General features: G+C 47.7%; 1 long non-coding RNA gene across 2 annotated transcripts; it reads right to left on the bottom strand.

Annotated features, from left to right (window-relative positions):
- Window positions 1-1,253: 1,253 nt before the first annotated feature.
- On the bottom strand, window positions 1,254-25,139 carry LOC109494722. Of its 2 annotated transcripts, XR_006590618.1 has the most exons (4): window positions 24,808-25,139; window positions 16,375-16,497; window positions 15,847-15,981; window positions 1,254-1,672 (listed from the first exon to the last, which is right to left on the bottom strand). It is a non-coding gene; the product is annotated as an uncharacterized LOC109494722 (long non-coding RNA). The 2 variants fall into 2 exon arrangements; XR_002149743.3 differs by lacking the exons at window positions 15,847-15,981; window positions 16,375-16,497 and adding an exon at window positions 9,277-9,404.
- Window positions 25,140-26,284: the final 1,145 nt, after the last annotated feature.

A 26,284-nucleotide genomic window follows, 5' to 3' on the forward strand; every position in this document is an offset into this window, starting at 1 on the left:
AGCCACCCAGGCGCCCCCTTTTTGATTTTTAAATACGTCCTTCTCATACCTTGGCTGTTGTGATTACTATTCTTCCTCTTTTTAGGTGGTCAGCATCTCCCACTCAAAGAATCTTTCACTGACTTAAATTTTTTTTTTTAATTTTTAATAATTTATTTATTTTTTAACTTACATCCAAGTTAGCATTATAGTGCAACAATGGTTTCGGGAGTAGATTCTTTCACTGACTTTTTCAGAAATAATAGTTATTTTTAATTGTGGTAAAAATACATATAACATAACATTTACCTCTTCAGCCATTGTAAGTGTACAGTTAGTGGAATTAAGTGCATTCACACCGTGACCATGTGAAGACACAGGGAAAAGATGGCAGTCTACAAGCCAAGGAGAGGGACCTCAGAAAAAAGCCAACCCTGATGATACTTTGATCTGGGGTTTCTAACTTGCACAACTATGAGAAAATTAATTTCTGCTTATTTCTGTAACTTCCATAAATTCCTGGATCACCCAGTCCACAGTACTTTCTTGTGGTGGCCTAGCAAACGAATATAGTTTCCTACCACTCTGAACAACTTTTTCTTCTTTTCAGCTTTTAACTTTTTTTTTTAATGTTTATTTATTTTTGAGAGAGAGAGAGAGAGAGAGAGAGAGAGAGAGAGAGAGAGAGAGAGACACTGTGACTGGGGGAGGGGCAGAGAGAGACAGAGACATAGAATCCAAAGCAGGCTCCAGGCTCTGAGCTGTCAGCACAGAGCCCAAGGTGGGGCTCGAACTCACGAACTGTGAGATCATGACCTGAGCTGATGTTGGACACTCAACTGACTGAGCCACCCAGGTCCCCCAGTTTTTATCTTTCTGACCTCTCAAGTAACCGATGCACTTGGTACCTCCTTCCAACCTGAAACGCTGCTCTCTAAGATTGTAAGGCACATCATTCTCCTGGTTTTCCTATTGCTTCTCTGGGCTCGTTCTCTGACTCTTGCAAGCTCATACTCCTTTGAATACTAGAGTCCCTCAAAACTCTTCCAGAGCCCCTGCTCGTCTCATGCCTACTCTTGCTAGGGGGCCCCCTACACGTGACTTCAAGTGGCACCAATGACTACATGACCCGTTACTAGTGACATTCAGCTGCTATAACAAAGGCAAAATATCAATGGCCTAAACCAGCGTTGACCAATAAAAAATTAATGTGAGCTACATGTGCAATTTTAAATTTTCTAGTAGCCACATTACAATGAAGTCAAAGGGAAGGGTTCCTTTTAACAGCATATTTTATTCAATCCAATATATCAAAACTTTCAGTGTGTGACACCAGCCACACTTTCACTGTCCAATAGCCCCATGTGGCTGATGGCTACCATATTAGACGATGCAGGCCTAGACAAGATGACGGTTTATTTTTCTACAAGGTTGACATGATGTTCACAATCCAAGGTTGATATGATGCCTCCACGGTCTCAAGGAGTCATTCTCTATTGTTGGTCAGTCATCTTCAACAAGCGCTTCTATCTGGGATCCAACACGTGATCCAGACCATACCATTACATCGGCATTACAGCTAGCAGGAAGAGGGGAGGGGGGACAGGTTCGCATGCTTCCTTCTTTTTGAAGGTATAATTCTGAAACTGCACACATCCCACTGTATGGAGTTTAGGTGCCTGGCCATGCAGAGCTGTAAGGGAGACCGGGAGGACCTAGTCTTCAGTTGGGGAAACATATATGCAGATAAATCTTTTTAAAATAATTTAAAAAAATTTTTTTAACGTTTATTTATTTTTGAGACAGAGAGAGAGCATGAATGGGAGAGGGTCACAGAGAGAAGGAGACACAGAATCCGAAACAGGCTCCAGGCTCTGAGCAGTCAGCACAGAGCCCGACGCGGGGCTCGAACTCACGGACCGCGAGATCATGACCTGAGCTGAAGTCGGACGCTTAACCGACTGAGCCACCCAGGCGCCCCTTAAAATAATTTTTTAAGTGTATTTATTTATTTTGACAGAGAGGGAGAGAGCATGGGGGAGGGGCAGAGAGAGATGGGGCAGGGGGAGAGAGAGAGAGAGAATCCCAAGCAGGCTCTGAGATGCCAGCACAGAACCCAACACAGGGCTCAAACTCATGAACCATGAGATCATGACCTGAGCCGAAGTCAGACGCTTAACCAACTGAGCCACCCAGGCGCCTCCTTTTTTTTCTTTCCCCAAACTGAACACATCTAAAATGAACAGACGACCTTTCCTCCAAAATTTTGTCCTTCCCAGCAACACCAGTAGTGAATGTCACCAGCCTTCATCCAGTTGCACAATATTCCTCAGGCTCTCCTGACTGCCCAAGGACAAAGGAAAGGAAAGGAAACCAAATGGTAACTGATAGAGATCACAGTCCTTCAGGACAGGAATCTCCACCAGTTTATAAATACCTTAGTGAATTACAAGAAAAAGGCAACCTTATCAATAGCCTCATGTCCAGGAACTGCCTACTGTCTTAAAGTTAATGCTTTGCTAGAGGGAAAAACAACCTTACCTTGATAATCGCTAGACTCACCATCTGTGAATTTTCTTTACCATATGGAAATCCCTCCAAGAAACTTCCTCATGGGGTGCCTGGGTGCATTAGTCAGTTAAGCATCCAATTCTTGGTTTCAGATCAGGTGATGATCTCGCGGTTTCCTGAGTTCAAGCCCCGCATCGGGTTCTGCCCTGGCAGTGTAGAGCCTGGGGATTCTCTCTCTCCTTCTCTCCCTGCCCCCTCCCCCACTCATGCTGTCTGTCTCAAAATAAAGAAATAAACTTAAGAAACTAAAAAAAAAAAAAAAAACAAAAACAAAACCCAGAAACATCCTCTTGACTCTACCTCCCCCAACTCCATAGTATATAACCAGTCATTCCGCACAACCCCGGTGTGGCTCTTTCTGCCCACAGGTCCTGTCTCCGTGCTTTAATAACATCACCATTTTTGCACGGAAGACATCTTCAAGAATTCTTTCTGGGCTCTGGGCTCCGAACCCACAACACTCCCAAACCCCATCACTGTCACTTTGCCTTCTGTATTCCCTCTCAAATTCATCTATTTTTTTTAAATTTTTTAACGTTTATTTATTTTTGAGACAGAGAGAGACAGAGCATGAACGGGGGAGGGTCAGAGAGAGAGGGAGACACAGAATCTGAAACAGGCTCCAGGCTCTGAGCTGTCAGCACAGAGCCCGACGCAGGGCTTGAACTCACGGACCGCGAGATCATGACCTGAGCCGAATTCAGCTGCTTAACCGTCTGAGCCACCCAGGCGCCCCAAATTCATCTATTTCTATACATCTCTGTATTAGTCACATACCGCTGGGTAATAAATTGCCCCAAAACTTAGTGTTTAAAGGTTTTTCTTATTTAGAAAAAAATTTTATTAAAAATTTTGTGATAAGTTTTTTTTTAATGTTTTATTTATTTTGAGAGCAAGCGGGGGAGGGTCAGAGAGAGAGAGACGGAGACAGAGGATCCAAAGGGGGTTCTGTGCTGACAACAGTGAGCCTGATGAGGGGCTCAAACTCACAAACTGTGAGATTGTGACCTGAGCCAAAGTCAGACGCTGAACTGACTAAGCCACTCAGGTGCCCCTAAATATTTTTTTTAATGCTTATTCATATTTTGAGAGAGAGAGAGAGAGAGACACACAGAGAGACAGACAGAGCATGAGCAGGGGAGGGGCAGAGAGAGAAAGACACACATACATTGTCAGAATCAGAAGCAGGCTCCAGGCTCTGAGTTGTCAGCACAGAGCCTGACATGGGGCTTGAACCCATGAATTGTGAGATCATGACCTGAGCCGAAGTTGGATGCTTACCTGACCGAGCCACCCAGGTGACCCAAAACTTAGTGTTTTAAAGGACAGAACACCAGGGGCTAGAGGCAGGGAGAAATGGGAGTTAGTGTTTAAGGGATACAGAGTTTTAGTTTGGGCTGTTGAAAGGTTCTGGAGATGTGTCTGGAAATCTGGTGATGTTGTAGGACGATGGGAATACAGGGCTACCTGTCGGGCTCAGTGGCTAGAACATGGGACATCTTTTTTTAAGAAGTTCTTTCTTTTTTTGAGAGACAGCACGAGTGGGGTTGGAGCAGAGAGAGAGAGAGGGAGACAGAGGATCTGGAGTGGGCTCTGTGTTGACAGCAGTAAGCCCGATGTGGGGCTTGAACCTGCAAACCGTGAGATCATGACCTGAGCTGAAGTCGGATGCTCAACTGACTGAGCCACCCAGGCGCCTTGAGAATGTGACTCTTGATCTCAGGGTCCTAAGTTCGAGCCCATGTTGGGTGTAGATACTACTTAAGAAAATAAACTTAAAAAAAAAAAAAAAAAAAAGACTTACTTACGAAGTCAAGTAATTGAGTGAGTGTGGTTTTGGCACAAAGCCAGACAAATAGAATAATGAAACACCCTGGAACATTCAGAATGGAACAGAAAAAAAAAAAAAAAATAGAAGAGTAAGTACCCTGACTTTTTGTTTTATTTTATTTTATTTTTTTACCATTTATTTATTTTTGAGAGACAGAGCATGAGCAGGAGAGGTGCAGAGAGAGAGGGAGACACAGAATCTGAAGCAGGCTCCAGGCTCCGAGCTGTCAGCACAGAGCCCGACGCAGGGCTTTAACTCACGGAGTGTGAGATCATGACTTGAGCTGAAGTTGGGCGCTTAACCGACTGAGCCCCCCAGGTGCCCTTCCTGACATTTTTTTTAAGGAATGTTTGAGTATTGCGGTGGGATCTATAAATCTGTACTTGGTCCCGCAGATGACCAACTATGTATTTCTCATGACTCATGGGTTCTGGTTCACAGCTCTTGAAACCCGCACCCGCGGGATTTCCTGTGAGAAGGATGATAAATGTGTCTTTTGTTAAGGAGTCACGTTAAGGAGGTGACTTTTTGGACTCCACCCAAGGGTGGGGGCTGGCTTCTGGGAGGATCAACTAAGTGCTCAGGGAGTTGGAACTTTCACTCTCCCTGGCTTCTGGGGAGGGGAGACACAGAGGTGGAATCAGCCAATGGCCAGGACTTAGCCAACCAGGACTGTGTCATGAAACCTCCATAAAACCCGAGGGACAACTGGCTAGATTCAGAGAGCTTCTGGGTTGGTGAACACGAGGTCCTGGGAGAGAGTAGCCTGGAAGCCTTTCCCCACACCTGGTCCTAGCCATCTCTCCTATCTAGCTGTGGATTCATATCCCTTATCATATCATTAAATTTTTTTTTAACTTTTGAGAGAGCACGCAAGTGGGGGAAGGGCAGAGAGAGAGGGACCTAGGATCTGAAGCAGGTTCTGTGCTGACAGCACAGACCCGATGTGGGGCTCAAACTCATGAACCATGAGATCATGACCTAAGCCAAAGTCAGACACTCAACCAACTGAGCCAGGCACCCCTCATAGCATTTAAACCTAAGTGTTCCCCTGAGTTCTGTGAGATCCTCTAGCAATTTATTTATTTTTAAAAAAATGTAAGCTCTGTCCTGACAGTGCAAAGCCTACTTGGGATTTTTTTCTTTCTCCCTGTCTCTCTGCCCCTCCCCTGCTGTCTCTCTGTCTCTCTCTCTCTCTCAAAATAAATACACTTTTAAACAAATTCTGAATTCAAAAAAATAAAAAATAAAAAAATACATTTATTTTTGTAATGTTTATTTATTTTCTGAGAGAGAGAGAGACAGAGCACAAGCGGGGGAGGGGCAGAGAGAGAGGAGACACTGAATCTGTAGTAGGCTCCAGGCTCCGAGCTGTCAGCACAGAGCCCAGTGTGGGGCTGGAACTCATAAAACTTTTTCATGAAGCTTTTTTTTTTTTCTTGGAATGTGCCAGCCTGAACCAGCAAACGGATTACAGCAGTATATAAGAAAAAGATACGTTATGGGGCGCTTGGGTGGCTCAGTTGGTTAAGTGTCCGACTTCAGCTCAGGTCATGATCTCGTGGCTTGTGGGTTCGAGCCCCACATCAGGCTCTGTACTGACAGCTCAGAGCCTGGAGGCTGCTTCAGATTCCATGTCTCCCTCTCTTTCTGCCCCTCCCCTGCTCATGCTCTGTCTGTCTAAAAAATAAATAAACATTAAAAAAAAATTTAGGGGAGCCTGGGTGGCTCAGTTGGTTAAGTGTCTGACTCTTGATTTTGGCCCAGGTCATGATCTCACAGTTTGTGAGTTGGAGCCCTGCGTTGGGTTGGTGACAACTCAGAGTCTGGAGTCTGCTTCCCATTCTATGTCTCCCTTTCTCTCTCTGCTCTTTCCCTGCTCACGCTCTGTCTCCCTGTCTCTCAAAAATAAATAAAGATTTAAAAAAAAAAAAAAAAGATACATTGTGACCAAATAGAGTTTACCGGAGAAAAAGAAGAATGGCTAATATTCACAAAACTGTTAATGAGATTTATCATATTAGCAGAGCCAAGTAGGAAAAAAAAAATCATCTGACAATCCCATATATGCGAAAAAGAGTGTTTGGCAAAATGGAATATCTATTGCTGTTTTGTTTCGTTTTATTTTTATTTATTTATTTATTTTTAATGTTTATTTCTTTTTGAGAGAGAGAGACAGAGCGTGAGCAGGGGAGGGGCAGACACAGAATTTGAAGCAGGCTCCAGGCTCCGAGCTCCGAGCTGTCAGCACAGAGCCGGACGCGGGGTTCGAACTCACAGACCACGAGATCATGACCTGAGCCGAAGTCGGATGCTCAACCGACTGAGCCACCCAGGCGCCCCCTGTTTTGTTTTAAAAACAACCCTGAATAAGAAGGAAGTTAGACATCTGTGGCTCTCCAAGCCTCCTGCTCTGTGAAGGGATATCCCTGGTCTCCCATCTCAGGGCACGTGTCTACTGCCCCTGCATCCCAGAATGCTCTTTGCAGAACTTCAGCATCTATAAACACTGTAGACAATGCCTGATATTTGGGGATCTCCCAGTATCTGAACCCCCACCTTATTTCGGCGGCAGTGCCCCACAGTGGGTGCAGCGGTGGGAGCTGGTATCTGACTTTTTAGAAGACTAGGGGGGCCAGACCTTCACAGAGCAGGAGCCTTGGAGAGCCACAGATGTCTAATGGAAGTCTCTGGAAGGTATGGGATAGGTAATTGAATGCTTCCTCCTGGGACTTTGATCAGGCAGGAAAGAGGCGAGGACAGAGGGAAGTGTAGAGTTCAGCGGGAAGGGTGAGGTCATCAGTCACTGGTCCGGCATGAGAGAAGGGAGTGTCCAGCCGGGATCGTGGTAGACCCAGCTTCCCGGCCGGGCTGCGGTCACACATGTGACTTTAAGAACGCTGTCTGCTGTCTGTTCTTGGCTTCCCACCAAATTCCCAAGCCTGATTGTCTAGCCTTCCCATGCATAATGTGATTTAGGCAGGGTCCTTCCTATAAATTCCGCCTCTGCTTCTTAGGTCCAGAAGAAACGTCATGTGCAAACCAGAACCTCGATTCCCTATTGAGGTCACGGGGCCGCCCCGCAGGAGACCCTCAGGAATTAGCCTCAGTGGGGTCCAGAGAGGAAGAGTCAAGCCCATGAGACGATTTTCCTTTCCTCCGTAATGCAGATTGGATTAACAGATGGTGACTTTCAGCCTCCTTCAGCAAAATAGACTGAAGGCTTCTGTTTTGAAGACGTAGGCTGCATTTTGGGGGGGAGTGAGGAAGGAAATCTATTCGATTTGTAAAACTCCCCTGCTAAATGTTCTTATCAGATGGGAAATAAATCAAGTCCCCATCTCTAGGGGACCAGGTAAACAAACAATGGCACCTCCAGATAGTGCCACAGTGCATATCTTAAAAAAAAAAAGAAAAGAGGGGCTCCTGGGTGGCTCAGTCGGTTAAGTGTCCAACTTTGTCTCAGGTCATGATCTCCGGGTCTGTGGGTTTGAGTTCCAAGTAGTGCTCTGTGTTGACAGCTGAGAGCTTGGAGACTGCTTCAAATTCTGTCTCCCTCTCTCTCTGCTCCTCTCCTGCTCACACTCTCTCTCTCTCTCAAAAACTAAACATTAAAAAAAAAAATAGAATAGGGGCACCTGGGTGGCTCAGTGGATTAAGCGTCCAACTTCGCTCAGGTCACGATCTCACGGTTCGTGGGCTCAAGCTCCGCATCAGGCTCTCTGCTGTCACTTCAGATCTCTGTGCCCTCTCCCTCTCTGCCCTCCCCTTCTCACGCTCTCTCTTTCAAAAATAAATAAACATTAAAAAAAATAAAAATAAGGGCGCCTGGGTGGCTTGGTCGGTTAAGCGTCTGACTTTGGCTCAGGTCACGATCTCACGGTCCGTGAGTTCGAGCCCCGCGTCGGGCTCTGTGCTGACAGCTCAGAGCCTGGAGCCTGTTTCAGATTCTGTGTCTCCCTCTCTCTCTGCTCCTCCCCTGTTCATGCTCTGTCTCTCTCTGTCTCAAAAATAAATAAATGTTAAAAAATTTTTTTTAAAAATAAAATAAAATAAAAATAAAAATAAGAATAGGTATGTCCATGTGGTTATGTTTGTTTCAACCCTGCAAGGATACAGAAGAGATTCCTAAATGTGGAGACCTGTAAGGGTGGGCAGAGAATGAAATGTGGGGTCCAGGTGTGGAAATGAAGCTTCTCCGTGTGTATTTTAAACATATCAACTGATCGTTTTAATTACATCTGTATGTAGATTATACGAATCGATGCATGTAAAAACGCTTAGCATGATGTCTCCGCACCAGCGCATGTTAATTATGATACAATACGGAATATGTGCTAATTTGTATAAAATAAGCTACAGAAAGTTCTAGAAAGATACAAAAGAAACTGGGTTTGACCAGAGGGAAAGCAGAATGGGACACCTGGCACACAGGCACGTGTGAGAGACTTAATTCACTATCTACACCCCCCCCCTTTTTTTTTTTTTGTATTTTCTGAATCCTCTGCCGTGGCAAATACATTACCAAGTCAGAACACGTAAGTACGCATGCATTTCAACGGGCTATTTTTAATCTGCCAGGCAAGGAGCCTTGTGATGATAAATGAATACAGATGCCTTTTTCCTATTGAGCTCCTTTTCTCAGATTAAAATAGTGGGGATCAAACACAGTTTGAGGCTGATTTATCCCTCTGTCCGTGATCTGCACGGGATGCTGTGGGGTACCAGATGGCTACCCAGCCCAAATCGCCTCTGCATGCCCTCGCTAACCTAGAGCGGGGCCTGGAGTCAATAAAAATACCTCATTTGGGGTCATCTAGGGCTGAACCTAGGCTCCCACCATTTGCAGTCTCTCTAAATTTGTAGTTAAAAGGCGTAGTTCAGTCAAAACTCACAAAAACAACTCCAGATGGCCTGCGGGACTGGGCCGCCCTCTAGGGGACCGTGAGGTGCGCAAGGCACTCGTCCCGCGTCCAGAAGAGGCACCTTTTTCTTCTCATCCATTCCAAGTGAATGCATGACCCTGTTGAGCACAGGGGACACGCGAGTGAATGAGAAAGTGAATATGCAAATACAGACACAAGTTGTTCTGTGTGATGGAATAAAATATGTGGAGGACAGTGGGGGTCTGTTCTAGACGGAGTGGTCAGGGGGCTCCTGGGTGGCTCAGTCGGTTAAGCATCTGACTTCGGCTCAGGTCATGATCTCACAGTTCATTAGTTCGAGCCCTGTGTCGGGCTCTGTGCTGACAGCTGAGAGCCTGGAGCCTACTTCAGATTCTGTGTCTGTCTGTCTGTCTGTCTGTCTGTCTGTCTCTCTCTCTCTCTCATGAATACATAAATAAACATTAAAAAAAATAGATGGAGTGGCCAGAGAAGGGCCCCTTTGGGGGAGGGGTAACATTTGCGCTCAGAGCTGAAGGATGAGGAGATATTATCTCGGAAAGAGTGTGAGGAAAGCACATTCCAGCAGGTGCAAATGCCCCGAGGGAGAGGGCAGAGCCGGAAGCAAGTACCAGAGGTCTCACAAAGACAGATACAGATTCAGAAACAGAGAGACACACAAAAAGTCCCTTGACTTAAGGACTAACATATGCCACGCTGTGGTGGAGAAAGAGATGGGCTTTTTTTTCCGGACTCCCCCTGATCCCATGTCCCTGAACGGGTTCAAATCAAGACTCCTCAAACAAGGTGCCACTTTGGCATACGGACTCTTTTGAGCTGAAGGCAATCGAGACCCTGCAGGCTCGAGAAAAAGTTTATGCCTCTCCCTTAACTGTCTAGAAGAATCTAAACTGGGGGTGTTTTCCAGAATTAGAGCCATTACCAGTGATAAGTTTTATCTGAGTGACCCATCTGTATGGCAGGGCAAACAGCTACTTCCCAAACATCCCACTCCTTAGCTCAGGATGATGTGGACCCCTCACCTCACCTTTCTAAATTTTTATTTTATTATGTTTATTTATTTATTTTGAGAGTATGAGAGCGTGTGCAAGCAGGGGAGAGAGAGAGAGGGAGAGAGAGGGAGAGAGAGGGAGAGTGAGAGAGAGTCCCAAGCAGGCTCCGTGCTGTCCAGCTCTGCACTGAGCCGTTACATGGGGCTTGTAAACCACAGCCCTGGGATCATGACCTGAGCTGAAATCAAGAGTCAGATGCTTAACCAATTGAGCCACCCAGGCGCCCCCTTATCTTACCTTTCTGTCTTGGAACCTCTCAGGTATGTGCAATTCCTGTGTGTACAAGTGAAGTTTGATTTTCTCCTGTTAATCTGTCTCATGTGGGTTTAATTCTTAGACCAGCCGGGAAAACCTTTGAAGAAGGTAGAGGAGGGAGAATTTACCCTTCCAAAGAACCCCCACCCCGTACCATCCCCTCAAATACATTTCCAGATGATTCTGAGGTCTGTGAAATATAAAACAACACATATTCAGGGTGCCTGGGTGGCTCAGTCTATTAAGCGTCTCTCTTTTTTTTAATTTCTTTTTTTTTTTTAACGTTTATTTATTTTTGAGACAGAGAGAGACAGAGCATGAACGGGGGAGGGTCAGAGAGAGAGGGAGACACAGAACCTGAAACAGGCTCCAGGCTCTGAGCTGTCAGCACAGAGCCCGACGCAGGGCTTGAACCCATGGACCGCAAGATCATGACCTGAGCTGAAGTCTGACGCTTAACCGACTGAGCCACCCAGGTGCCCCTAAGTGTCTGACTCTTGATCTCAGCTCAGGTCTTGATTTCAGGGTCATGAATGAGACCCTGTGTGGCTCTGTGCTGGGTGTGAAGTCTACTTAAAACAAAACAGAACAAAATGAAGCAAAACAAAACACCCAAACAATAAATGTTCAAGAATAAGACGTTGGAGGTAGGCCTGCCTGGGTCAGTCAGAGGAACATGGGACTCTTGATCTCCAGGTCATGAGTTCATGAGTTTGAGCCCCTAGTTGGCTGTGGAGAGTACATAAACAAAGAAATACACAAACTTAAAAGAAAACATCTTTGGCATTTGGGATTGACAGAGATTTCTTAAACGGGACACAGAGGGTAAGTTGGGCTATGTTAAAATAGAGAAACTTGTGTTGCTATAGACTGAATGTCCACCCCACCCCCCCACCCCCATATATTGAAATCCCCAGTGTGATGGTTTGGAGAGGTGATTATATCATGAGGGTAGAGCCCTTGAGAATCTGATTGATGCCCTTTTATAAGACAGACCCCAGAGGTCGCCTTGCCCCTTCCTCTGTGTGAGGACACAGGGAAAACACAGCCCTCCATGAGCCAGGAAGCGAATCCTCGCCACACAGAATTGGGCCGGCACCTTGATCTTGAACTTCCAGCCTCCAAAACTGTGAGAAGTGAATTCAGGTTGGGGAGCCTGGGTGGCTCAGTCGGTTAGGCGTCCGAATTAGGCTCGGGTCATGATCTCACAGTTTGTGAGTTCGAGCCCTGCATCAGGCTCTGTGCTGACAGCTCGGAGCCTGCTTCAGAGTCTGTGTCTCCCTCTCTCTCTGCCTCTCTGCTGCTTGTGTTCTGTCTCTCTCTCTCTCTCTCTCTCAAAAATAAACATTAAAAAAAATTTTTTTTTTAATTTTTTTTTCAACGTTTATTTATTTTTGGGACAGAGAGAGACAGAGCATGAACGGGGGAGGGGCAGAGAGAGAGGGAGACACAGAATCGGAAACAGGCTCCAGGCTCCGAGCCATCAGCCCAGAGCCCGACGCGGGGCTCGAAGTCCCGGACCGGACCGGGAGATCGTGACCTGGCTGAAGTCGGACGCTTAACCGACTGCGCCACCCAGGCGCCCCTAAAAAAAGTTTTTTAATTAAAAAAAGAAAAGAAAAGAAACCGAGTCTCTCCCAACAAGAAAAAAAGCCAAGAGTCAACAGAGTCTGTTGCAGTGACTCCAGGCACCTGGGCAGATTCAGAGGATCACAGAGAGCATTGGATACGGTTGACAAGAATGTGTGACAGTAACTGGATTATAGATGACTGCTCACGTCCAAATCCTCTGTATAGATGTTCCCAGGCCTCCCCATTCCCCAAGTGAACGTCTGTTTTGCCTGCATGGGTCTGGCCTCCAGAGTAGCCATACCCCACATCGGCCTTCTACCCACCGTGTGGTTTTCAGATATGTCAATGTGCGTGCGGGGCACCTTTGGAGCCAGGAACCACGAAACTCAAGGGGGTCACTGGAGGAGAATTTAACCATTTGCAAAGGTATAGGGTGGTACAAAGGCAAACAGCAGGCCCAAAATGGAGTCACTCGTGCCAAAACCCCACATCAGGAAACCAAGACTTAAGATCTAACCTAAATGCAATGCCAGCCCCCAAGAATGTGACCTTCAATCGGTCAGCTTGGAATTATCTGGTAAACACCAGTGTGGATGGGCCCCTCAGTCTCCCTAGGAGGAGACCTGGCCTGAAATGATGCGTTTTTTTGCTGATGATTTCCATTTTCTACCGCTTTTCTCCCTTTATTTATTAAAAAAAAATTTTTTTTTAATCTTTGATTTTGAGAGACAGAGTGTGAACGAGGGAGGGGCAGAAAGAGAAGGAGACCCAGAATCTGAAGCAGGCTCTGGGCTCCAAGCTGTCAGCACAGAGCCTGACGTGGGGCTTGAACTCACAAACTGCAAGATCATGTCTTGAGCTTAACCAACTGAGCCACCCAGGCACCCCCTTTTTTTTCCCTTTAAAAAACTATCTTTCCTGTAACTTTTTTCTGTTTGCTGCATGGGATGCTGCCTGATTCATGAGTTGTTGAATAAAGCCAGTTTGATCTTTAAATGTACTCAGCGGAACGTTTGTTTCTATTTTCTTTTTTTAAGATCCTTTTTAAAGTAATCTTTACACCCACCATGGGGTTTGAACTCACAACCCTGAGATCAAGAGTCCTATGTTCTACCAATGGAGCCAGCCAGGCGGCCCTACTCAGTTGAACTTTTGTTATTTAACTGAACAGAACCTAGGAAAATCCCCAGGAGCTATTTTCTAGTAAGATAAGCAAGCACAGATTAGGATTACGTCATCATTTGTGTGAGGAAAGGTTTAAAAATGGGAATATGTTTTCCTGTCTTCTGGGTTGTGCATAAACCCTGGAGGGAAATATAAGAAACCCATCAAAATGATGGCCTATAAAGGAAGGATATTAAGTATGACAGGAGGGATAAGACGTTTTAAAGTGTACCTTTTTATGGTAGTGGGATTTTTTTTTTAGTTTATTTACTTATTTTGGGAGAGAGAGTGAGTTGGAGAGGGACAGAGAGAGAGGGAGGGAAAGAGAGAGAATCCCAAGCAGGCTCCACACTATCAGTCCAGAGCCCGATGCAGGGCTCAATCTCACAAACCTTGAGATCAGGACCGGAGCTGAAGTTGGACACTTAATGGACTGGGCCATCCAGGTGCCCCGGGATTTCTTAAACCCATAAATGTGTTACCCATTTAACAGTTATGTATTAATTATGAAGCTCAAATCAAATAGAGCATTTAGAAAAAGAGCCTCAATATTGCAACATCCTGTTGCTTGCTAATGATTAAATATGATCTTATATATACAGCGAATTTCTGGAGAAGATAATGAAGAGGTAAGAGGGGAGAGGGATTGAGACTGGAAAACTGGGATGGGTGGGAGACTTATTTGACTTTAAAAAATTTATTTTCACTGGGGCACGTAGGTTAAGCATCTGACTTCGGCTCAGGTCATGATCTCATGGTTCGTGGGTTCAAGCCCCATGTCGGGCTCATCTGAGCTGACAGCTCAGAGCCTGGAGCCTGCTTCAGATTCTGTCTCCCTCTCTCTGCCCCTCACCCCCTAGTTCTCTCTGTCTCTCCCTCTTTTTCTGTCTCTAATAAACTTAAACATTTTTATTTTTGTTGAGATATAACTGACATATAATATTGTGTGAGTTTAAGTTGTACACCATGTTGATTTGATATTTTTTAAATTAATTTTTTTAATGTTTATTTTTGAGACAGAGAGACAGAGCATGAGTGAGGAGAGGCAGAGAGAGAGGGAGACACAGAATCCAAAGCAGGCTTCAGGCTCTGAGCTGTCAGCACAGAGCCCAACGTGGGGCTCGAACCCACAAACGGTGAGATCATGACGAGCCGAAGTCGGGTGCCCAACCGACTGAGCCACCCCGGCGCCCCTTGATATATTTATATATTGCAAAACTGTCACCTGATTTGATACATTTATATATTGCAAAACTGTCACCAAAGCATTAGCTAACATCTCCACCATGTCATACACTTACCATTTCACCTGTGAGAATAAAATCTAGACTCTTAGCAGCTCTGAAACTGATGATACAGTGTTGCAAACTATACTCCGGATTCTGTGCGGCCCATCTCCACGACCTGTTTATCTCCTAGTCCCAAATTTGCACCCTTTGACCAACATCTCCCCAATCCCCCCGCCTCCTGGTAACCACCATTCTACTGAGTTTCCAGGAAGTTCAGCTTTGTTAGGTTCCACACCATAGCCTACCTACGCTATGTGTCTTTCTGTGGTTTAGCTCACCTTGCATAATGCCCTCCAGGTCCACAGGCATTGATTGTTGCAATCTTGCATTCTTAAGTGTTCACCATCCTCTCCTTTGTACAAAAGTACTTTATACTTTGCAGTTTACCATGTAAGTGATGCCGGAGTCGAGGCTGGGTACGGAATTTAATCCGGCCAACAGGGAGCCATATAATGGAGACTAAATGCTTCTGGAAGGAGACTCGAGTGAGCTTGCCCCTGGGGAGCAGACACCTGGCTCCCGGCGAAGGTGAAGAGACTGATAAACAGTAGCAGTTGATCTGTCCCCAAACAGGCAGCTGGAAGGAAGGCCAGAATTTGACCCCAAGGGTTCATGATCTGCAGACTTGGGCTCCACCCTGGCATCTGTCGCCGGGACCCAGTGTTCTGTGCGTCAGGCTGTGGCCACCCTGGCAGACTGGGAGCTGCTCCAGGGCTGGCACCACATCTCTCCCTCTCCTGGCACGAGGGTCCTAGGAGGTTTCCAAAACCATGTGTCATTTCCCAGATAAACTCAGGCCTGGAGAGCGAGAGACGGGGTTGGCCCTGGGGGGTTCTCACCCCTCGTGATGTCTCTCCGTGTGTTCTTAGACCCGAGTCTGCGGTGGGGCATTTCAGGAAAGAGGCTGGGTGAAGGTTTATGTGAGACCCTGGGCCCTGGGGGGGGCTCTTGCCCGTGCTGAGATCATGCTCTAGGAGCTATGATGAGAAAATGCATTTATCCTAGATATTGATGAAGATGCCAAAGATTCTTTTACTCTCTCCTTCGGCAACAATTTGCTGGCTGCACAGGATGGTTGCAGGCGGGAGCATGTGGCCGAGGAGAAGACAGATGCGACCCATCAGGGGCACACACATTCTGGCAACAGACAGACAATACAGGGGCAGAGATACAATGCATGGGAGGGTGTACAGGGGTCCCTGGAGAGAGGGGTCCCCCGTTAGACTGACCTGGTGGGAAGGGCCACATCTGAGCTGGTTAACCTTCGAGCTGGAACTGAGGGATTAGGAGAAGCCAGCCAGGTAGAGAGTGGAAGAGACTGAGTCTGGACATCTCAGGCACAGGGAGGAATCATCTCAAGGGCCCTGCAAAGGAGGGGTGCGATTGCAGTGTACCGAAACGAGGTCCCAGGCCAGTGCAGCGTGGGACAGAGATGGCCGACCAGGGGGCAGGAAGTAAAGCCACTGACGTGACTGGGAGCTGGATTGTGGAAGGTGTTTTGGGGCACGATAAAGCCTGGCTTTTGTTCAAAATGGAAAAGGAAGCAATGAGAGGCTCTTAAAACTGCACATGACATAACCTGATGTCTGTGCTTAAAATAATCCTGCTGGGTGGAGAAAAGCCAGGTAGGGAAGTGAGGAGGCCAGGGGAGGCAGGGGCCGGGGGCGGGGGAGACGCAGGTGTCCCCACTGGGTGGCTGCAGGGGCGTGGAGGTCAGTGTGCTGGGCGGGGTAGGGGGGGCGAGGGGAGACACCCACCCAGCAGCATGAACAGATGAACAGAGTGCACTGTGCCCATGAGGTCCTCACTCGCTTGCTGTTCCACAGGGGAGACTGACCTTCCCTGCAGGAGCATGCAGACATGCGGCTGGACGTCGGGAACTGTTTGGAGGAAATCAAAACAGCGGACGGTAGGGATTCCAGGTTAGGTGATCAGAAAATGCCTCTCTGCCTGGGGCCTGAATGCCTCAAAGCAGAGAGCATTCTTGGGAGCAGGAATCACAAGCTAAAGCGTGTGGGGGTGGGAGCGTGTTTGCTTGTTCTAAAATAAGTAAAACAGGGGGGCCTGGGTGGGGCAGGCAGTTAAGCATCTGACTCTTGGTTTCAGCTCAGGTCCTGATCGCCGGGGGTTGTGGGATCGAGCCCCACGTTGGGCTGTGTGCTGATGGGCACGGAGCCCGCTAGGAATTCTGTCTCTCCTTCTCTCTCTAAATAAACAAATACACTTAAAATAAAAATAAGTTAAATAGGGGCGCCTGGCTGGTTCAGTCCAAGGAGGTTGTGACTCTTGATCTTGGGGTTGTGAGTTCCAGCTCCACATTATGAGTGGAGCTTCCTGAAGAAACTAAAATCTTTATTTATTTCTTTTAATGTTTATTTATCTACTTTTGACACAGAGAGAGCACAAGCAGGGGAGGGGCAGAGGGAGAGGGAGACACAGAATCCGAAGCAGGTTCTAGGCTAGGCTCTGAGCTGTCAGCACAGAGCCCGACACGGGGCTCAAACTCACGGACCATGAGATCATGACCTGAGCCAAAGTCGGGCACTTAACCGACTGAGCCACCCAGGCCCCCCTAGGCTCACTCTGCTAAGGATACATGCATCCAGTGATTGTGGGTAAGATAACCTGAGTAGTTTCAGGTAAGGAGAGGCATCTAACTGTTCACGGCAAGGTAGCATAGACATCCAGCAGGTAAATAAGGCACTGTTGTTGGAGGAGGCTGTCCTTTGTGGACCGTGGGCCCCCTGCCTGCTGCTGGGTAGGCCATGAGGCACGGCCCTCCATGGAGTATCTGGCCATCTCTCAGGGCTGAGTTTGAGGGGTGAGGGGCTGTCTCCTTCTGGGTCAAAGAGCAAGGTTGCTCTACAAGATGTGGACCCCTGAGCTAGTGTTCATCAGCTTCAGTGCAAACCACTGCCTGTGCAGAGCCCATCCGAGCCCCTCCGGGTTGCCCGGGTAGGACATGGGGGGCCAGGGGAGCTGGCACAGACATGGTCCTCCTGCTGTGAGGAACAGATCCTTTGTGACTCTGGAGTACGAGTCTTCCGCCCGCATCCACGAAACAGGGACAAGATTACTCATGCGTTGGCAAGAATTCTGAAATCCCAGACTTTGGCAAACAGGCCCGTGAGGCATGAACTGCCGATCCCTCTAATCTCTGGGGCTCACCGGTGGATGTGGGCTCAGACTGGGCTGTGGTCATATTTCCCGTGCAAGTTAGGAGCTTGGTCTCCCAAAAGCATGTGGAAGAATTCCCGGAACGTAGTAAAAAGGTTAAAAGAAAGGAGCCTCTCTTGGAATTATTAAATGGTTGCTGCGGAGGTAGATGCACACTTGAGGAGGAAGAAGGGTTCCTGTGGGGATATTCTAGGAAGGAAATGAATGCATCCAGGGGATCTGGGCTACAGTTTTCTGGGAAACAGATGAATCCCCTTGGGAGTCTGGCCTCCCACACTTGGAAGACTTGCTCATCCAGTGGTCATAGCTGATAGGATGATGATAAGGATGGTTTTACACACACACACACACACACACACACACCCTAAGATCTACATTCAGCAAACTGGAGACCCACGAGACCTGATGGTGTACATCTGGTCTGAAGCCTGACAGGTTCACGGTCCAGAAAAGGACAAAGGCAGGAAAAAGAAATGCATTTCCCAGCTCAAAGGCAGTCAGCCAAAAAAGAACTTTTTGTTCTAGTCTGGTCTTCAACTGATTAGACGCGGCCCACCCACATCATACAAGGTGATGGGCTTGACCCAGATGTTAATCTCATCCAGAAACACCCTCACAGACACTCCTGCAATAACGTTTGACCACATATCTGGATGCCTCCCTCTCTCTGACCCTTCCTTCCATTGCACTCTATCCCATGCACACTCTCTCTCTCTCTCAAAAATACAAAATAAACATTAAAAAAAAAGTGGTTGACACCAGTGAGTGAGTTGATTTAACTGGATTAGTCATTAACCTTTGTGTAAATGGCTTACAAAAAAAGTTAGCAAACAGCTACATTCCAAGGTCTTTAACATTAAAGTCAAAAGCATTTACTTGCCATCAGAAAAGACAATACTTTCAGAGCACCTATAGATTTTTAAAAATCGTTCCTGGGGTGCCTGGGTGGCGCAGTCGGTTAAGCGTCCGACTTCAGCCAGGTCACGATCTCGCGGTCCGTGAGTTTGAGCCCCGCGTCAGGCTCTGGGCTGATGGCTCAGAGCCTGGAGCCTGTTTCCGATTCTGTGTCTCCCTCTCTCTCTGCCCCTCCCCCGTTCATGCTCTGTCTCTCTCTGTCCCAAAAATAAATAAACGTTGAAAAAAAAAATTTTTTTAAATAAAAATAAAAAATAAAAAATAAAAATCGTTCCTAAGACTATCGACTTGAAACCTTGAAACCGTGGCTGTTAGGAATAGACAGTTATGTTTGTTGTGAAACATTCTGAGGATCCAAGTTTACAAAAGGAAGTGAGTTTGCTGAACAGACCTGTGATAATTACGGACAGCAAGGGCACGTGTGTGATCAGCACAGCATCGCGTATAAACGTGCAGAATCACTGTCTTGTGTGCCTGAAACCGGTGTGATATATTGTGTGCAAATATACTGCCATTTTACTTTTTTTTAATGTTTATTTTTGAGAGAAAGAGAGACAGAGCAGGAGCAGGGGAGGGGCAGAGAGAGAGGGAGACACAGAATCCCAAGCAGGCTCCAGGCTCTGAGCTGTCAGCAGAGAACCTGATGTGGGGCTTGAACCCATGAACTGTGAGATCATGACCTGAGCCGAAGTCAGGACTCAGACACTCAACCGACTGAGCCCCCAGACACCTCCGACTAGTTTTATTTTTTTTTTAATTTTTTTTTAACGTTTATTTATTTTTGAGAGAGAGAGAGAGAGACAGAACATGAACGAGGGAGGGTCAGAGAGAGAGAGGGAGACACAGAATCTGAAACAGTCTCCAGGCTCTGAGCTGTCAGCACAGAGCCCAACGTGGGGCTCGAACTCACGGACCGTGAGATCATGACCTGAGCTGAAGTCGGACGCTTAACCGACTGAGCCACCCAGGGGCCCCCTGACCTGCAACTTTTATAATAAACTAGTTCTCAAGCAAAGCACCTCCCAGAGTTCTATGAACCATTCCAGCAAATTCTCAACCCCGAGGAAGGGGTGGTGGGAACCCCTCTGGTTTACAGCCATTCGGTCAGAAACAAGGTGGCAAATTGGGACTTGCACCTGGCATCTGAAGTGGGGGGGCAGTTTCGTGAGACTGAGCCTTAACTCTCAGCGTCCAACACTGTCTCCAGGTAGATGGTGTCAGGACCAACCTGAATCACGGGACGCTCGGTGTCCAGGAAGGTGGAGAACTGGTTGGGGGTTTGGGGATGCCCCATGCATTTGGGGTCCCAAGTGTCAGCAGTAGAAACAGCACAGCTACATTCCCACATCCCAAAAGGAGGGGGCAGGCCATGCTGTGGGGGCGGGGGTGGCGCACCAGGGTGAGGCAAGAGGCAGAGGGAGGGAAAAACGGGGGCGGAGCCTGATTGTGGGTGTCTGTGGGAAGGAACAGGTGAGGCCAAATGAAGAGTTTGTGTTGGGCTCTTGGCCATTAGGGGATGTCCCTGGTTGTCTGGTACCTGGCCCTGGAGATTAGGGCAGAGAATAGTGGCCCGGAGTGTGATAAAGGGGTGGTCGGAGGGGGGCCCTGGCTGGCTCACTCAGAGGAGCGGGAGGCTCTTGATCTCAGGGTTGTGAGTTCAAGCCCCACGCCGGGTGGAGAGACTAGTTAAAAATAAAAACAGCCTAGGGGCACCTGGGTGGCTCAGTCGGTTGAGCGTCCGACTTCGGCTCAGGTCACGATCTCACAGTTCGTGAGTTCCAGCCCCTCATCGGGCGCTGGGCTGACAGCTCAGAGCCTGGAGCCTGCTTCGGATTCTGTGTCTCCCTCTCTCTCTGCCCCTTCCCAGCTTACACTCTGTCTCTCCCTCTCTCAAAAATAAATAAACGTTAATAAATAAATAAATAAATAAATAAATAAATAAATAAATAAGTCTTTAAAAAAATAAAATAAGGGCCTCCCAGGTGGCTCGGTCAGTTAAGCCTTCAACTCTTGCTTTTGGTTCAGGTCACGATCTTGTGGTTTGTGAGATTGAGCCCCACGTCGGCCCTGTGCCAACAGCTCAGATCCTGCTTGGGATTCTCTGTCTGTCTCTCCACTGCTCCCCTGCTGATGCCGTCTCTCCTCTCTCTCCCCAAATTAACCAACTTAAAAAAATAAAAAATAGGGGTGCCTGGGTGGCTCAGTCAGTTTAGTGTCTGACTTTGGCTCAGGTCATGATCTCACAGTTCATGACTTCAAACCCCGCATTGGGATTTATGCTGACAGCTCAGAGCTTGGAGCATGCCTTAGATTCTGTATCTCCCTCTCTCTCTGCCCCTTGCTTGCTCACAGTCTTGTCTCTCTCTTTCAAAAATAAGTAAACATTAAAAAAAAAAAGAAAAAAAAAAAAAAAAAAAAGAGGGGCACCTGGGTGGCTCAGTCAGTTAAGCGTCTGACTTCAGCTCAGGTCATGATATCACAGTTTGTGAGTTCAAGCCCGGTGTCAGGCCCTGTGCTAACAGCTCAGAGCCTGGAGCCTGCTTCGGATTCTGTGTCTCCTTCTCTCTCTGACCCTCCCCTCCCCATACTGTGTCTCCCTCTGTCTCAAAAATAAATAAAACATTAAAAAAATAATAAAATAAAATAATAAAAATAAAGGGGCGATCTGCATAGGAAGAGGCACACTCAAAGGCCAGCTGTTTGATGTTTCTAGCAATCAGCGAGCCCCGACCAGGGCTGTCCCTCCAGAGTCAGCCAGACCCCAACACGTCAGAGCATCAGAAAGAGTAAGAGATGACTAAGACACGCCTCCCCACCCGCGCCCAGCGGCTTCGATGTCTTGAGACAGTTTTGGGCCCAGTTGCTGCACGTGCACAGAGCAGCTTCCCCCCCCCGCAACCCGCTGAAGAATGACTCAGCTCCAAACTCCAGTTCTGCTGAGGCAGAGAAACCGTGCTTCAGGACGCAAGGAAAACCGTGACTGACTCCGCAGACCTCCCCCGAGGTCCCCTGTGCCCTGGACCTCGTGCTGGCGCATGGGGACAGGTCCGCCGGGTCCTGCCTTGGCGACAGCCCTAACCCGCTATCACCCACAGCCTCAAAGACCCGGAGGTGCAGAAGGCCCTCGACGGAAGCCCGAGGAAGAGCGGAACGGAGAGTTCTCTGTTCCAACTGTTCCTACTCCTCTTCCTGAGTGTTCGGTTTGAGGAAGAGACATGAGTAATTGTGTTGTTCCGCAATGCGGAGTGACATCTGGTGCGTATGGAGAGCTCCCTCCTGCGTCTAGGCTTCCGATTCGTGGCTGTCGGTGGAATCGTTAGGTGCGCACCTGCGGACAGCTGGGAAGGGTGGGTGTAGGAGTACTCTGGCTGGATGGCGGGACGAGTGAATGAATGCATGGGAGCCACGGAACGATGAATGCACGTAGAGAGAGGCAAGGAGGACCTGGTTTTCCATCTCGCGGATTCCTTCGCGAACAACAAACAGAATGCAACACCAGGAGAACAGGCACAGCAGAGAAAAATACCCACGGACAGCATCCTCAGTAAAAACTAGGCGGGCGAGGCTCCCGATGAAGTCTACCACGCAAGCACATGGGCTCAACCTAATACAGACTTCTTGTTCTGAATCACAACATCCCGGCACAGAGACAATAGCAATTATGTCGAGAGGCTCTGTAAACTCAGGAAATCTCAGAAAGGAGTTGGGGGGCGGGACGCTCGGAAAGAGGCAGTGACAAGGTCCAGGAAGGGACCAGGCATGAACAGGCCCACAGAAAACGTGGTGGGCCAAAGTGAGGAACAGAACAAAACAACCCAGATATAAATGAAGAGGTTAGAAACCGTTCACGAGAAAGTGGGAGGAAAAAGGAGAGACAAGGAAACAGCTAACGAGGAAAACAAGGAAGGGAAACCAGAAATAAAAGCCAGGATCTAAAAAAAAAAAAAAAAAAAAAAAAAAACAACCTGTCCCCAAATACGAGATTTGGGCCTTCAAATTGAAGGGCCCAGGATGAAACTAGGCAAATCGACCACAGGCCTCAGCATGAGGCATTCTAGAAAAAGTACCAATTGGTTTTATAATTTTAATTTTTTTCAAATTTATTTATTTATTGTGAGAGAGAGAGTGACTTTGGGGAAGAGGCAGAGAGAGAGAGAGAGAGAGAGAGAGAGGGAGGGAGGGAGGGGGAGAGGGAGGAAATCCCAAGCTGACTCTAAGCTGTCACAGATCCCGGGGTGGGACTCAAACTTACAAACTAAGAGGTTACAACCTGAGCCGAAATCAAGAGTCAGATACACAACAGACTGAGGCACCCAGGAGCCTCCGTGTTTTTTTAAGAGGAAAACAATTATTTCGACAATTGAGCAATACATCAAATTAACTTAGAAGGGAAAGAAAATTGAATTAGCATCAAATTTTTTGACCACAGGGCTGTGTTCCAGGACAGACTGGTACTCAGCAGCATGTTAAAAAAAAAAAAAAAAAAAGCAAAAAACCATTTTGACTGAGTGGGGTTTCTTCTGGGGATGCAAGGATGGCCCAAATTAGGAAATCATTAATTTATCATCTTAACAGAGATACGTAGAAAAAAACCCTATGATCATCTCCAGATATGCGAAAGGGGCATTTGACAACATTTAATATCTATTCATGTTGACACACAGTTAAATAGAATGTGATGGTTCTTTAAAATATTAGCTAGAGGGGCGCCTGGGTGGCTCGGTCGGTTAAGCGTCTGACTTCGACTCGGGTCGTGATCTCGAAGTTCATGGGTTCGAGCCCCGCGTCCGGCTCTGTGCTGACAGCTCGGAGCCTGGAGCCTGCTCTGGATTCTGTGTCTCCCTCTCTCTCAGCCCCTTCCCCACTCACGCTCTCTCTCTCAAAAATAAATAAACCTTAAAAAAATAAACAAATATAGTAGATACCTTAGCCTAAAGTTCGGGATCTCAGTGAGTAAATATTACAGGCTGTAATAAAAAATACCACCCGACGCTAACCCTAAGTCAGGGACAAGACGACAGTGCCCACCCCACTGTCTCCGTGACTACTGAATAGTGAAGAACATATCTTCCTTGGAGTCCTGGCAAGGACTTCCTTATCTGCCTGTCAGCATGTGGGAAAATCCATGGAGATCCCAGTGATGTGCTTCAGGTTTGCCTATGCTTCATGGAACCGACAGGTGAGAGGAATCCAGTTACAAACGACCCAGCAGGACCAGCTGCCAAACATTCTATGCCCTCCTGCACTTGTCAGGCACTCGGCTAGGGTGAGCCCGGACAGATCGGGACCCTGGGGGTCCTGGTGACAGTCGGCCACACGTTTTATCTTGGTTCCTTGAGGGGTTTTATCAGCACGCACAGTTGCTACTTTCTTCCCAAGGGACTCCAGATGGGATTGTGTGTATCTGGGGAAGCCGTCCAGGGGACTGCCCCCACTAACTCCTGGTGATTCGTCTCAGGGTGGCATTGTGTGTTGTTTGGGACTGCCCCCAACTAGTGGACAGAAGGGACACTTGCTTAGCTGGTGTTTTCTTCCTCTCTCTTTCTCCTTCCCTCCTTTGGTCTGTCTCCCTCCCTCCTCCCTTCCTCCCTCCCTTGCTTTTTTTTTTTTTTCTTGATGTTTATTTTTATGTTTAAGAGAGAGGGAGACTGGATTTGAAGCAGGCTCTGTGTTACAGAGCCCAACACAGGCCCAAACTCATGAACATGAGATCGCAACCTGAGCTGAAGTCAGAGGCTTTAGGGATTGGAGCCACCCAGGCGGTCCTCTCTTGCTTGCTTTTAAGGAAGTTAATTGCTTGTCCTGCCTTTAAATAAAAATGTTGTCAGGACATCTGGGTGGCTCAGTCGGTTAAGCGTCCGAGGCTCAGGTGAGGATCTCACAGATCGTGGGTTCGAACCCCAGGTCAGGCTCTTCGCTGACAGCTCAGAGCCTGGAGCCTGCTTCAGATTCTGTGTCTCCCTCTCTCTCTGCAACCCCCCCCCCCCCCGCACCTCTCCCAGCCTCCCCCCCCCCCCGCCTCTCTCTTTCTCTCTCAAAAATAAACAAACATTTAAAAACTTAAATTAAAAAAACAAAACAAAAAACAGTTACCTTACCCAGAGTTGAATCACTGATAGGAATCACTTCTACAAATGGTTTCCTGAAGAAAGGTATCTCCTCACCGCCCAAGATCCTTAGACATGTGACCACCCAGGTTTTTTCCAACGAGAACAATGGCATCATTCAACGCATTCCTTACGGTCTTATCCTGTTACAGGAACTTTGCCGCCTTGAGCACCGAGATCACTTCCAGGAGCGCTGCCTTAGGTTAGAGGCGGGGACTCACTAGCAAGTGCACGGGCCGGGCTCACCTGGCTGGCGCTCCTTCCGCGAGGCCGGCCGGGCTGGCACCTGCTGGGTCGGAGCGCCCTCTGCTGGCGGCGCGGGCCCTCTGCAGCCGCGGGCGGCCCCCAGGCCGAGGTCAGAGGTCAGCCTGCAAAACTGAGCAGGGGCGTGCTTCCTCGTCCCCTTAGGGAAATAATCCCCAATTTGATGGCCACTATCCTCCGGAGCTCCGTTTTTTTGTTTGTTTGTTTGTTTGTTTGTTTTGTTTTTTAACATTTATTTATTTTTGAGACAGAGAGAGACAGAGCATGAAAGGGGGAGGGTCAGAGAGAGAGAGGGAGACACAGAATCTGAAACAGGCTCCAGGCTCCGAGCTGTCAGCACAGATCCCGACGTGGGGCTTGAACTCACGAACCCCGAGATCATGACCTGAGCCGAAGTCGGACGCTTAACCTACTGAGCCACCCAGGCGCCCTCCGGTTTTGTTTTTTTATAAGTGTAGTTTTTTTTCATGTATATTTATTTTTGAGAGAGAGACAGACACAGAGAGACAGAGAGAGACAGAGCAAGAGCAGGGGAGGGACAGAGAGGGAGGGAAATAGAATCCGAAGCGGGCTCCCGGCTGCAAGCTGTCAGCACAGAGCCTGACATGGGGCTCGAACTCACAAACCACGAGATCATGACCTGAGCATTAGTCAATTGACTGAGCCACCAAGGTGCCCAGCTGGTTTTGGTTTTTTTTTTTTTTAACTTTTTGGGGGGGCGGGGATCCAGATTGATTGCTGGGCAATTTGTCTTAAGATAACATTATGTCTGGGGCTCCTGGGTGGCTTGGTCCAAAGGGCATGTGATTCTCCAACTCAGGGTCATGAGTTCCAGTCCCACCTGGGCCTAGCGATCACATGAATGAATGAATGGATGGATGGATGGATGGATAAATAAATAAATAAATAAAATATGTGACGTTGTTTATGATTTTCAGTAACCATTAACTATGTAACTTGTGCCTCCTGTGCTCATCTGTAAGGAATGACTCCCACCTGCCCTGGGTTGTGTCTGCTGATTTCCTTGAGTGCCTTCAGATTCGCGTGGCCCTGGACGGCTATCAGTACAAGTCAGCACGGGTCCTAGTAGATTTCCACACTAACTTTGACCAGGACAATTGCTCCCACAACTCGCTGGATCTATCCAGCGTTCATTCTGGGTAGAGTTAATTCTGTGGAAACGGGATCTCCAATCGGCCCGTCA

This window comes from Felis catus, chromosome E2, assembly GCF_018350175.1.
Source record: "Felis catus isolate Fca126 chromosome E2, F.catus_Fca126_mat1.0, whole genome shotgun sequence".
Taxonomy (NCBI): Eukaryota; Metazoa; Chordata; class Mammalia; order Carnivora; family Felidae; genus Felis; species Felis catus.